At 42.9% G+C, this 15,244-nt stretch overlaps 1 protein-coding gene across 1 annotated transcript in view; it reads right to left on the bottom strand.

The window, feature by feature from the left end:
- Positions 1-11,650, bottom strand: part of LOC138498160 (zinc finger protein 268-like) — a 127,322-nt gene extending 115,672 nt beyond the window's left edge. Inside the window, exon 1 of the mRNA XM_069622039.1 lies at positions 11,462-11,650. The gene's annotated coding sequence lies outside the window, so the exon portion shown is untranslated. The remainder of the gene's footprint in view (positions 1-11,461) is intronic.
- Between the last annotated feature and the right edge of the window lie 3,594 nt (positions 11,651-15,244).

The following is a 15,244-nucleotide window of genomic DNA, read 5'->3' as shown; positions in this document are numbered from 1 at the left end:
ACAACATTCTGGTCAATGCTTCTTGCACAGTGTAAAAGAAAACGGAATTGCCAATGGCGCTCAAATAAATGCCATTTCTATGGAACCATTGCATATTTTGCGACCTCATGATCTCATACTAGGTGGAGAACATGCCAGCAGTCTGCATAAACTGACGCATAATTCTGCTTATAACTGACCTTCCGACCTCTGGCTGGGGACAAATTACACCGTCATGGACCCACACTGCTTTTGGTGTTATGCATTAGAAAACCACTTTGGCAGTAAGAAAAATGTGCATCACTGCGGTCAGCAACCTCTTCAGGAGACGGATTAATCGTCCACACGACATGTAACCCAAATGTGCACTTCAATAGTGCGCCACGACACAGTCCAAGTTCATGACGGACGCCACATATCTGCAAAGGCGAGCCATCCCGCCGAATCTGCAGGATGGTTTGAATGCAATGATACTTCCATTACTCTAAAGCAGAGATTACCAGAAAATCTTGCAAATGCCTACTTATTATTCTTGAAACCAAAATGTACTCACTGATTTACAGAATTATAATAACCTACTCCCCAACACTGACTAGTACATATATAATTGCAAAAAATAAATTACCTTCTACTCTGTGGAACTGGAACAACTTAGCATACAGCAACTATCCAACAAATACATCAGTTTGCCTGCTATACAATTTGTTTCCCCAAAGGACCCAATGATTACAGTCACAAAAACAATAAGTGTAGAAACGACACACTAATATTGTTTCCTACATAGTACTTAAAAACAAAGTACTGAGTATGAGGGTTTAAAACTGTCCTCAGTAACCTCTGAAACCTCCAAATACTAAAATAAGGCAACAACTGTCTAACAATACCCATGCCAATGCAAGAAATACGCAAATATTATTAAGTACACCCATACTGCTGCAACAGCACTTCACAATATTGAAAAATGTAAATGTACCAACAAGAATACACCAGTTTCTGAACATGCCCTGCACAAATAAGAAACTGTAAACAGTTAGAATACACCAAGTGGTATCTAACTGCAACCCTAATACTTACAATATTACTTACAGCATTCAAACTGCCAAACTCAACCTTCAGCAACCACAATGCTACAAACAGACCCTCAACAATTTCCAAACTATCAACAGTTAGAATATGCCAACGGGTATCTAACTCCCCAAACAAATCTGCAATATCACAGTGCAATGGCCCAACACTTATAAACCATCAGCAACAACCAAACTCATAAAGAAATACTGCTAAAAAGAGGAAACAAATCAACAGTTAGAATATGCCAACTGGTATCTAACTGCAAGCAAACTACCACAACTTCCAAAAGACAAATCATACATCACTTCAATTCCTACTACTGCAACAGTGCACCTCAAACATTGCTGTAACTAGTGCACACGTCACTACAATGGACTGTGCAACATAACAACATATGAATGTAGAATGTTTTTTTTTTATCTTGCATGGATTTCTTTTCCTACAGACCCAATCATTATGCAAAGAAACACAGGAACTGCGAATCATTGCACAGTACACTTGTTCAAAGCATAGTACTTATGAAGTACTAATTATGAGGGTCCACAAAGTATACAAATGTCTGCAATACAATGAACTCCAAAATGACAAAGTACCTACCCTAACATGTTATGTTTCTTTTATCACAGGGAATGAAACAACAATGACTCCTACATTTCCACATACCATGCACAGAAACTGCATAGGCCCTCAACAATACAAACAGTAAGTATAACATTATTGGTCTCATACTTTTTTATAATATCCAAATTGCAATCTGTACACATATTTCTGCAATCCACATAGCAGTATCACAATGTTGAATGAATAGGTATATTATAGTGTGGTGCTTCTACCCACGGCCTAAACCGTGGAGTGCAAACTCTACAGTCTACGGCCTCCAGCCATGCAATCAATACTCTACAGCCTAGCCACAACCACCACAGCATAATACAGCCATGCATGCAAACATCTACCCACTTACCACAAACCACAAACATAACAAAGCCACCTAACCCCTGTCCACTTCAGTTCACATAGTACTGCAGTACATCCAGCCAATGGACACACTCTTTGATGAATGGTCTCTACACCCAAGGCTCTAATACCTGCCCACAACAAATACATCATAATACATTAAAGTACCAAATAATATGAGGAGTGCCACAACCCAAACACACAATGCATTCATTTCTGGCCCATAACTGTACTGTGTTCTATAAGATTGGACTCCTCGCATACCAGTGTCATTGTTTAGCCCATTACTTGATCTTTCTTCTTACGTAGGCCAATGGACTGGAACAGGTAGAAGACAGAATGGACTGAACCACATGGTGCAGGACGCGGGCAAGCATATTTTAAAGTCAGCTCTACTCTTTAAAGTTTTAAACTTTACTTTACTCTTTTAATATCTAATGGAAACACTATTTTTTGAAATATGTTTTATTGGTGAATACATTTAAACCCTTAACATTACTCCAACCAGTACTTAATAGTACATTTCATCATTGAATAGTTCCAATTCAGAGCTACGTTTCTTTCTTCTTATTCATTGGTCATGAGTGCTTCTTCCATTAGTTTAAGGGCTGCAATTGTTAAACCAATTTTCTCTGCTGTCATTATCCCCTCCCAGCATATTTCATCTGATATTGGAAAATGGTGCCAATAGTCTCCCAGAAGTTTTTTTCGTTGCTCATTCAGGGCAGGGCAAGCTATTATTAGATATTTTATGGTCTCCGGATTTCCCTGATCTCCACAGAGGCGACAGGTAGAGTCTTTCCATTCGATCTTTTTTCTCATGAGCTTAACCTCACCTGTGGGAAGAATATTCAGTCTACACCTCATAAGCAGGTCTCGATATTGGGCGGAATTTTTGCTGATATTTCAATGGCATATTTAACTTCTTTAGTTCCCAGAGGATGTTATTGCACGATTTGTAATTGTGCCTCTGCTCTAAGGTATCTAGCCAGTCATTCTCCTGGAGTTTTTTCTTCACTTTGAAAGGATTTACCTTTAAAGTCTCTGCTTCAATGTGGTTTGCTTCCTGGTGCAGGTATTTGTCATTGCCCATGTGTTGATTATTCAGGATGTTAAAGGCACCAGTGGGGAATCCATGATATATTTCCAGTACATGGAAATCATTTTCCACATCATTATTGATAGCCGTGATTAGAGTTTGAACTCGTATCTAATCATATACCCAGGGAGAGAATCTGGGAACCTCAGAACCTTTCTCCAAAAATACCCTTCACAGATTCCCCACATCTTCCAGGATAAGTTTAGAAGTGCCTCTGCTCCATAGGACAGGACCGCCAACGTTGCCCAATGTTTAAGGTCTCTGAACAGCAATGAGGAAAATAGTTTGCCTATTGAATCCAGCAGGGCAATTGGGCAGTAATTACTTCCTTCCAAAACAGTGCGATTGACTTGGTTCATAAAATGTGTGTAAATAGAAGGTAGATCATTTTTCCCCAGTTTTTCTTGTTTGTTTTTCAGGTCCAAGTTAGAGATGCCGTCCGTGCCAGCTGCTCTTGACGTGCTGAGTTTTTGAATCATCATTGCTATATCTGTGCGATCAAAATGTATATTCCAGGCCTCCAAATCGCTACTCCCCTCTCCCTGGATAGTTTCCATATTCTCTTTTCTTTCGAATAGTTCCTTTCGAATATACCAGCGATCTTCCGACACCTGATTTGCAGTAAAGGCTGCTTGGAAGTCATCACCCTTATTGATTATTTCCCATAAGCTTCGAGCATTCTTAGTACAAACTGCAGCAAGCATTTTTTCTACATCAGATTGCGCTTGTTTTGTCTGGGTTGCTTTGATCCAGTTTTTAGATGTTTGCTTACATTTCCTGATTTTCTCCTGCTTATCTTCTTCTTCCCCTCTTTGGAGTCTTCTAATCTCTGATCTGTATTTTGTTCCTTTTGTCTATCACCTCCTTATCCTAGGCATGTCTCCTCACCACATTTATTTTATTGGTCAAGTTTTTCCTGATTTCAAATTCTTTTAACAGCCACCTATGTTCCACGGCCAAAGGGTTTGCACACATATAGGTTGCATAACGCTTAGTCATCTTTGGTAGTTCATCATGTTTTATTCTCAAATTGTTTAGTCCCCAAGCAACGTCAACTGCCCCTGTCATCCGATTTGCTTTAATGAAGAGTGGTATTGCTGCTTCTATTTTCAGTAGATCAGATCACTTGCATTTTGCTTTTTCATTTCAAAGCCTTTAATCCAATACATCATCTTTCCAGAGACGAAATAATATTCTAGGCATGCGCGGCTTGCCCCCCCGACCCCACGCGTCAGAGCCATGTAGATCACTGTTTGTTTGCCCATTCAGCATTCTCATATCTCGTATTGCCATTTCATTTACCCAGCGTTGTGGTCTGCCCTTTAACTGGCATTCAGTAATTGACGTCCCCATTGTCATTAATAATTTGATATTTTGTTCTCCGCAAATCAGGATGAGTTGGTTTTTCTCCTTTAGCATTGACTGATCTAGTTCTTTCATTATATCATTTAGATAAGTCTCTGATGAAGGCATTTTTTCGCTCCAGTATGTGTTAATTATTAGCAGTTCAAGATTCTGGCCCTCTAGTCGTTTGTTAATTTTGAGTATCTGCACGTAAGGATTAGGATTGCTAAAATCCATTACCTTTAGATCACAATACCTTTTTGTTAGGGTTAACAGGCCCGCATATGGCCTCCCACAAGTTTCTTTCCTTGCTGGATTAATCTATACTTCATAGTTCTCACATAGCGGTTTGTTTCTTACCCAAGTTTCTTGTAAGCACAGGATTTCATATTGATTGAGGGAGCCATCCTCCCCTGAAAACAGGTGCACAAAACCAGAGGTATTCCAGGAGGCACAAGTGAGTTGCCTTCCTTCCTCTTTCCTCTCAATCTATTGTTTCTTTTTCCCTATCAAGGCTTCTGCCATCCAAGACCAATCTCCGGGCCTCTCACCACCTTGCTGTTTTCTTTAAGTAAGTTTAAAATGCTTTCTCGAGTTATCGATGGTGAATCGCAGATTTTTCCCCAGTAGCTCCTTTCTTTCTGATTTTCCTTAAGGAGCGTGCTTGACTTTTTTTCAGGAGAAGATCTTGAATCCTTATCATTCTTCTTTGATGTTATCTCCAGATTTCGGCGACTTCCCCTATCAAATTTATTGCCATCAGATGCACAATTTTCTTCGTGACTTCTTTTTTGTTTTATCGTTTCCTTCCTCTTTGGGGTTATTTTTTATCACTCCATTCGGTTTTCCCAATAATTAACATCACTCAATGCATATCCTAGAAGGGCTAATTTTTCGCAGGCTTCCATAAGTGACTCTTTGATCACCTGGGATTTCAAATGGAGCGTTACACAGTCCATTCTTCTATTATTTACAAATTCCACTGTCCGTATGTCTTCTGACAGTATAAATCTTGTTGCTGGAATTTGTTGAAAGAGGTTCATCACTTTTTTCCCATTTAGAATTAATCTTTTGGGCTCTTTTGTTGTTCTTTCCAGATTTATTTTGAACCTCATTCCTTCTTTCATTTTTGTTTGTGTTTTTTCCCTCTTTTTTCTTTACTATGGTACTGAACTTTGGTATCTAGTCAATTCATCGAAACCCATTCCATCTAATACCATTCCATCGAAATGTTTCCATCTAAAAAATGTCCATCTAATGCATGTTTTTGGGGGGTAAAGGGTTAATTTTTGTTCAGGTGCATTTTAAGGGGTAAAAAACAGGGGTTTGGGGGCACCCCCTCACACCCAAAAAAAGAAAAAAGAAAACAAAAATGCATTAGATGGAAATCTTTTAGATGCTAAATTTTCGATGGAATTGCATTCGATGTTATGGTTTTAGATTAAATGACCATAAACCTTTACTTTCCTTCATTCTATTTGACTATCCGCTATCAGTCAGGTCATCATCTCCTATTTTTTTATTTAGGCTTTTTTTTTCTATTGTGATTTATTAGGCCTCCTAATGATGTTCCTTTTCTCTTCCATTGTTTTAAATTGGTCCGGCTTTTCGGCCCTTTTGGCTGTATTATTTTTTTCCTGTTTTTCCCTCACTGCCTTTACCGCTTCGTCTCGAGTTGAGCTCTTTTTTTCCTCTTGTGAAATTTAATTGAGGGCCATTTTTCTGGTCTTTACTCGTCAGGTTTTGAATCTTTTTTTCTATTTCCTCCCATTCCGGGTCACTGAGATCACCCCATTCTTCATTGTCCTTATTTTCTTCTATCATTTGTTTGAGGTCACTCAGACCCACTTCTGACTCATCATCTCTAAAATCTCCTTCGGTTCAATCTTTATCTAGTTCAACTACAGCTCCTCTGTTTCTTCACTGTCTTTTGGTATAATCATTTCTCTGCGCGCTTTCTTCGCACATTGCTTTTGCTCCCTCCTTATGTTTCTTAAAAAAGACCTGGATCCATTTAGTTTTCTTTTCGCTGGTTGCTTCATATTTTTCAATTTTTTTTATTTAATTCGATTTATGAAGGCCTTACTTCCTTCACAGTAGTTTTTATTATTTCCATCTGTTCTGGGCCTTGAAAGATCGAAAAGTTAGTTTCCTCAGGGTATCCTTTGGTGTTAAATTTGTGGGTTCCTTTGTCCCTTATCTCCAAGATTATTTCTGGCAGCTCTATTGTTGCTGTTTCCAATCTCACAGCCGGGTTCCTTTCCTTTTCCTTAGGCAGCTCTTTCTCAAGCTGGACATGCGTAGTAGTTTTCCGATCTGGATAAAATATGGAAGTTTGTCTTAATTCCTCCTTTTTATACTGATGTCTCATTCACTTACAGTCTTCTAAGACTGCTTCAATTAGGATGGCCTTATCATTCGATTCGCTTCTGGCCAGATCGCATAGGCGTTTTTGCCATGAGTTCGTAAATTCAGCTTCTTAATCCAATCGCTGTTCAAGTTTCTTCATGAAACCTTTAACTTCTTGTAGTTTTTGAGTGGCCCTTGCACTTTCAGCTTGAAGGTCCTGGAGTGAGGTATTTATGCTCTCATATAGTTTTAGAAAAGGGGCCACAGATATTGCTAAGGCCGCCATGACCGTACTTTGGATATGGGCAAGATCATTACTTTTTTCCTTATTGGCCACCTCTTCTCTATTCCTTTCCATCTCCATATTCTGTTTGTCAGAGCCCCTCCTCTGGACCACTGGCGGACCATGTGTGTATTCCTTATTCCTTTCTTAGCAATGCTATTTGGCCGGGGTCTTGTGGTCGGGGAATAGGGGAAATTTCCTGCAGTGGCCCTTCCTTTGTTTTCTCCCCTCTCATTGGGGATGATAGTAGCATTTTGCTATCCAGTGCTGCAGTTTTTTCCGTTATAGATAAAAGACTTTGCAGTTTTTCCCGGGCAATTTTCCCAGTTAGTGCAGTTATGTCCTGCATTAATTATTCCGCCAGCATTGAATTTGATACGTTTCCCTGTAATTGAGTACTGGTCAGTTTTGATGCTAATTTAACCTCCTCTCTCGATCCGTTATCTGGTCTCTCCTTCGATCCACCCTTCAGATAGTTTTGTAGCTTGGGTAGGGCCAAAGTCCTTTCTTCAAATCTTACCACTTCTGATCCCAATTTGTACAAGTCTTCTAGATGTTTTGAGACACGGAAGTGGTCTGTGTGGCCTATGGGGAAATCCCTCCCCTCTTCAACTTCTACTTCGTCCATCTCATTTAGATCTTCCCATACCAAGTTCCCTGTATCACTGATATTCAATAATAATAATAATAATAATAATAATAATAATAATAATTTAGCATTTATATAGCGCTACGAACCCTCAGGTATCTGAGCGCTGCTTATTATTACCCACGGTGTGTGGTGCTCATTTATCGACCTCGGAAGGATGAAAGGCTGAGTTTGGCCCCGCCGGGATTCGAACCTGCGTCAGCAGGCTCTGCACAGATGTCAAAGCGAGCGCTCTACTCGCTGTGCCACTTGACCGGCTTAGTAATAATAATGTGGTCCACGCCTCCGGAAGGGTTATCTCTCTGGCTATTTCCTGTGTATCGTTATTTCTTAAGTGCTGCCTAGCTTGAAGATCTTGTAAATCAGCCTGCTTTCGCCTAGGCTGGGAGCCTGGGCCAAGTTGCTTCCTGACTCTTCCTTTCCAAGTTCCACGTCTTTAGTTTAACTTAGGACCATGGGGGGAACAATGCGTGGAATATGCAGATCTTCATTCTGCCCTGGTTGTAAATGCATCTCTGCCACTGTCGCTTCATTCTCCTTTTTTCCCTCTTCACAAACTCCCCCTTTCCAGATTTTCTTTCAGAGGGCTTAATTGGAGGGGTTGATTTTGAGTTTGTGTATCATTTCTATTTTTTCCAACATTTGATCACCTGATTTGTTTGTTTTGCTAAGATAGGTCTGCGCTGGGGGTAATGGAGCCTCTTGTCCTTCCAACACCTCAGTGACAGTCAAGCAGGACTTTTCTTTATGGCTTTCGCCCGGTTTCACTTGGGGTGTTCTTTTTTCCCATCGGGTTCTGTACTTTTTAGTTCTAGTGTTCGCACACTCTCGTTTTCCAATTGCTCCTGCATTATATCTTGCTTGTTATTATTATGTGGCATTTTTATTCCTACCTCAGTCATCTTGGGCAAGATATCCCCAGTCGTCACCAGGTCTTGGGTGTGCAAAGACTCTAATTGCATTCCTCCTCATTGTTTGTCTAATTCCGGCACCAACGCCGTCTCACCCGGAGATTTTCAGTGAATTTGATCTCCAGTAAGAGGGCGCTCCTGGGCCGCAAACAGCAGGCATGACTGTTTTAGTTACTTATTTCCCACATGGGGAGCTGATGGGATCGGTAACAAGTTTAATCTCTGTCTCACCTGATTTCTTGTTCGAGTCCCCGCCATCTCTTTCGTCAGCTCCCCTACTGAAGCGATTTCATCCGCCATCCCGGTCTTCGGCGAAGGGCAGCTCCTCTAGTGAAATGAACATCTGCAAACTCCAGGGAACACCAGTGAACACCACTTTCGCTCTGCTGCCGTGGGTTAAGGTGCTTATAAAGTGGAAGTGACTCAGTCAGTCACACGGCCCAGCAGCTCTGCCTCTGGATTAAAGGGCCAATAACTTCTTTACAGCAAAGTCCGTAGTGTTCTGTCACCGGCACCAGTGACCACAACTTTTGCACCATTTTTGCACTATTTAAAAACCATGTCCCACTTATAATCTTTATAATAGTTTAAAATAATTCCTTTTGTTTTGGTGAAGGGGAGTCAATGCCCAGGGACACAAAAGTGCTTAACATGGCCCTGCCAAAGACGTATCCTCAGCCGTCTAACACACATTCTGTCACACACAGTGTCCAAACATGCACCGTTCATTCGTAATACACTGTGCATAACACTATTACATAGGGGGTGTAATTCTACAACTGTTTGCTCATCCGTCTATTAATTGCACCGTGTGTAAGGTAGGATCATCTCTCCATGTATGTAATGCTAAGATCTATTTTACTACACTGCTTACATTACGAAATGCACAATAATATGCGCGTTCCACCTCAATGTCTTTTTGTTCCTGCATTCTTTCCAGAAATCGAAACCTAGCTTGTCTGCCCTTCTACAGTACAAATGGTTATTTAATTTAGTCTTCAACGGTACGCATCAATTGCTCCAAGGATATGCATTATGCGGAGTAGAAAAAAAGCTAACTTTAACTATATTCAGAGCAGCCATGTACCGCCAAGTTAGTCTAAAAAGGGACGGATACATCGTACAGAGGGATTTCCTGTGGAAACAATCTAAACATTGAATTTTCAAGTTAAACTTTACATACCATTTTTATTGGGATTAAAAATGAGTAAGATCGAGTGCTGTATGTATAATTATTAATGGATGGTGGCGTAAACATTGTCCATGTGTACTGTGCATGGTTTTCCAACAGTAATATTGCACGCTTCGTTACAATGACATCTCTCCGGGGTTCAAGCTGAATGATTCCTATAATAGTTCCTCGTTTGCTCCATGTGGTTCTCCATCCCATTTGGACCTAAACCCAATTGACAGCGCTGAAATTGTGTGCAACTCGGGGTCTCAAACAATACACCTTTTTTTCATTTGCGTGTTAAAAGACTGCTATGTTGTGCTTACGATTAGATTTCAAACAAGTATGAGTTGTATGCTAAATAATCATATTAAAATAAAAAACGGCTACTTAAATGTATTGTTATTGGGTTTCGTTCTCAGATACTTTCTACCTTACTGTCCGTGTCACTGCTTCCAAGTGCCAACAGACGGATTCTGGGACCAACAGTGCAGGATTACCATAAGTAGTGTTTTTTCGCTCACCGTTATCTGGGATGATTAATACGGCCCTATATGCGTTTCCGGAAAGAAGGAGCAACATATCAGCATTCATAATGTAAGAAGTGGCATAAACAAGAACTTTCACCTTTCAAAATGCAAAGAAGACTTCTTTTCTCCCACACGGACCACCAAGGACCATCATTGAATTATTTGGCTAATTTGCAATACTACAAGACAAGGACACAAATGGGAATGGGGTAGTCAGATGCACAGGCACCATTTGTGCTGGTGGGCGAAAAAGTACCTGCAAGCAGACCTTGTGGTTTGCCAGTCCAGTAACAACGGTACAGGCAAGCTTACTGTACCGTTGTTACTGTACCGGCAACCTTATAATGAGGCCATTTGTAATTGACCTGGAGGAGACCATAGATTTAGGTAGCTAACCTGTGCTGTGTGTGCTTTCAGAATGAAAAATGCCTATTTGCATTTCTTAACACAGAAACGTTATGAACATCTCCATACAATGGGCCATCATTTGTAAATCGCCCCCACTTTAATGCGCTGCGTGAGTAAAGAAGGTGATAAGCAACATCTGACGGGCCACTGGGGACGGTTGTATCTCTCTAAAGTGCCACAGGAGGTTCGGAGGCGACACTTTGGCCTCACACGAGCATCCTACATGGAGCGGCACAGCAGTTAAGGCAGACACTGGTGCCACTGCGGGGCCCCTGTCAGCGGGCCCTGGGCCAACACAAAGACTGCCCATGCCTAAGGCAGGCTCTAACCTCCAATTAACAGCTACATCAGCAAGGCATTGTGGGTATGCAAATTAACAGGCAGGAAATGGGTGGGTATTGTAGGGGTGCTCTCGGCTATCTACCCGTTTATATTAATGTGGGTGGGTATTGTCGGGATGTTCTCGGCTATCTGCTCTTGTTTATATTAATGTGGGTGGGTATTGTAGGGGTGCTCTCGTATCTACCCTTTTATAGTGATGCTGCCAGGGACTTTTCAGCAAAGTGCTCCTATGTCAGAGAATGATTCCCTACTATGCACGTCTAACAGCAGCAGCTGCTGGAGCACACACTGGCCGTCAGGGGGTGCGTTTATATGCCCCCGGTCTGTAAGATCATTTGCCCCCCAATCTACAGTCAGGGCTAGACACCCCTCACCTTTCTCACGTCACCACGAGGTCCAAAGGCGGGCGAGACCCCAGAGCCCAAGAAGAGCCCGTGAGGCAGACACAAGGGCCACGTGTCCTCAGCCTGATGACCCTCAAAGACAAGGGTCATGGTTCATTCTGCGCATGTGTGGAAAACTGTCTGTTTACAGAGTTTAAGGCTTGTACTGAGTGGACGCAATCTGCGCATGTGCAAGAAATCACACAGGGGTCCTCCTGTCTACCGGAAGCCTAACAGTCTGTTGGTTACAATGCGCATGTGCAGAAATGCAGTATCCCTGCAATGAAGCTGGTTACAGTCTATAGGGGCACACTGCGCATGTGCAGAAATGCAGTATCCCTGCAGGGAGGCTGGTTACACTCTATAGGGTCTCACTGCGCATGTGCAGAAATGCAGTATCCCTGCGATGAAGCTGGTTACAGTCTATAGGGGCACACTGCGCATGTGCAGAAATGCAGTATCCCTGCAGGGAGGCTGGTTACAGTCTATAGGGTCTCACTGCGCATGTGCAGAAATGCAGTATGCCTGCAGTGAGGCCGGTTACACTCTAAAGGGGCACACTGCGCATTACTTTCTCGGAAGATGACGGGTGCGAGCAGAAGTGGTGTGTCTCTGCAAAGCGCCTGGCTGGCAATCTGTGGGTTACACTGCACACGTGCACAGATGCAGGCCCCCGCAGGGAGCAAGTGTCCTAGTCTGCAGGACACTGCGCTCTTTCTACAGGGATGACGGGGGGATGCCGGCCAGGAGGGAGAGGGAATTCTGCCCCATTGAGAGAGCTCTTCTCTCTCACTCTCCCCACAGTGTCCAGAGAGGTGGACTGTGTGCGAGGCTTGCCCAGGGAGGGGCGCCTTGTTCATGTATGATTCCCAGACTGTATGCAGGGAATGACCTGTGTGCACACGGATGGGAAGTGGTGCTGTGGACAGTATATACAGGTGTCATGTCCCATTTCTGTTATTATATGTTCCCTCATTGCTAAGGAGCCAAGTGTCCTTTCTATTGTACGTGTTGCAGTGGGCTGCACCCCACATGTTATGTTGGAGGCGGGGCTACCGCCAAAAGTTCAGTAACAAAATGGAATAATGAAGATCAGGCGTCACCTTTCACTCTCCTCGTTTTATTGCTCCGACTTATTAATTGCTGTTATAATTGTAATGTGAATGCTTTGCAGTGCACTCGACAAAAAGCTCGCTGTGCACCCGCTGCAAAACCTCAGGGAGCATTGCGCTGGCGCAACACTAGACACGAGCTCACGCAGCACGGCCAGTCACCCACGCAAGCTCCGGAGGATCTCATCGGTGGTCATCATAAGGCAAGATTCGAATACAGCCCAACGCTACTGCTTCAATTAAATGGACGAGATCAAGAATTTCTAATTGACACTGGGGCCACTGTCAATGTAATTAACTTTGACGTCTACGAATCCCTCACCATGAAGAATAATTTGAAAGAAGCAGACACACTGATTTACCCATACGGCTCCAACAAACCACTTAACTGTCAAGGTATCTTCTGCCACGTGCCAATATAAGGACCAATGTCAAAAAGTAAAGATGTGTCATCAAGTGAGAAGTCCCTGGCGGAGGCATACTAAGCTTCAAGACAGCCATACAAATGGGCCTCATCCACATAATGTATCAAATAATGTCCGCATATACCACCAACCCAAAGGACATGATACAAAAGATGTTCCCAACCCTCTTCAAGGGGCTAGGCAAACTGAAAGACAGTCACATTAAATTGCACATTAACCCACACACCCACCCACGTTTCAGCATTACAGGGGCATTCTCCTCAACATTCAGAAACAGGTAGATGATGAAATTCAATCTTTGTTACAACAAGACATTATTGAACAGGCATCTGGACCAACGCCATGGGTATCCTCAATTGTACCCGTACCCAAAAAGGACAACAAAAACAGTATCTGCATATGCGTAGACATGAGGGCCCCAAATGTAGCCATTAAAGGGGATGGCATCTTGCCCCCAGAATGACCGATATGATGCACCTACTGCATGGTGCTAAAGTATTCTCTAAATTGGACTTGAACAAAGGCTACCATCAGCTTGAACTGCATCCATCATCAATATATATCACTACCTTTTCAATGCATCTGGGGTTATTCAGATACAAAATACTCAGCTTCGGAGTGTCATCAGCTGCTGAAATTTTCCAAAATAAGATCCATCAAGTAATCAAACATATTCCAAATTGCCTTAACTACAGCGATGACATCCTAATATTTGGCACCTCTCAGGAAATCCACGATGACACTCTCAGAAAAGTATGTATGGCGCTTGAAAATGCACACCTCACGCTTAACCCAGACAAGTGCGAAATCAGCAAAACCACTGTAAAGTTCTTTGGACACATATTTTCAGACAATGTTCTGCAGCCAGATCCAGAAAAGGTACAGGCACTGGTGGAAGCCCCCACCCCACATCAACATCGGCTGTATGCTAATTTCTGGGAATGACAAGCTACTGCACGCGCTACATCCAAGATTTTGCGTCGGTAAGCACCCCTTGTTAAGAAGGATTTCTGCACTCTGACCTGGAGGGGCAGAGGTTCAGAAGGCCAACCTAGTTTCTTGGAACAGAGTAACCTCTGGACAAGCCAGACCAATCAGGGTAGCTATGACTGCGGTCAAGACTAATGGCCTCATTACACGGAAGGCGGTAAGGGTTAACGGTCACGGGTAATGGTACCGGTGACCGTTAACCCTTACCGCCTTGCTACGAGGTCCCTTTGCGGGTAGGTACTTTAACGCCTGCTGTTTAGCAGGCGTTAAAAACCAACCCGCAAAGGCACCAGGTTGCTAATTACGGTACCGCAATTTGCAGCACCGTAATTAGCGCCTTCCCCATTCCCATAGAGCCCTATGGGGCAAAAATGGGAATGGGGAAGGGCAATGGGGGAAGGGGGAATTACCGCCCTGCCAACCTTGGAATAGGGCGGTAATTCCCCTTTCCACCAAGATGGTGCTGGTATTTTACCGGCATGGACCATGGTGCTAATAGCACCTTGGTCCTCCACCTACCCTGTAATGAGGCCCACAGTCTCAAGAGGGGTGAGGGTGACTGAAAGACCTCAATGAGCACACAAGGAAGGTTCCATGTGATAAAATCGCGGCAAAAATTGCTGTGATTACAAAATATCGTGGCAAAAAAGCAGTGGTTTTTGCGCCGCAATCCATGTAAAGGATGCGGGGGACACCCCAGCAACCCCCAGACACATTATACCATTTAAGGTGAGCGGGGGACACCACCGCAACCCCTGCTCCCCTTAAATGGTATAATGGGGCATACCTTTACTGGGTGAAACCACAGCATTTTTGCCGCGAGTTTATTTTACCGCAACATTTTTGCCGCGATTTTATTACCTGATACCACAAAGCAAGGACACTTACAAATTACTCCAGACAGGTGTTATATTAAAAATATAGACACATTTATTACAAGGCCTTTGTAACATAGACCATAGCAAAGAATCACAGTAACACTAAAGTAAACCAATACATCACAATCAATACAATGGGCCTCATTACACGGTAGGCGGTAACCATGGCACTATTAGCGCCATGGTTGAGCCGGTACCATACCGAGTCCGCCTTGGTGGATGGCGGAATTACCGCCCTACTCCAAGGTGAGCGGGGGCGGTAATTCCCCATTCACCAAGGCCCTTCCCCATTCCCATTTTTGCCCCCATAGGGCATAATGGGAATGGGGAAGGTGCTAATTACGGTACCGCAAATTGCGGTACCGTAAT

Source organism: Ambystoma mexicanum, chromosome 5q, assembly GCF_040938575.1.
Source record: "Ambystoma mexicanum isolate Mex_15411 chromosome 5q, UKY_AmexF1_1, whole genome shotgun sequence".
Lineage (NCBI taxonomy): Eukaryota > Metazoa > Chordata > Amphibia > Caudata > Ambystomatidae > Ambystoma > Ambystoma mexicanum.
The sequence above is the reverse complement of the archived record's forward strand: the minus strand, read 5'-3'. Positions and strand labels throughout refer to the sequence as shown.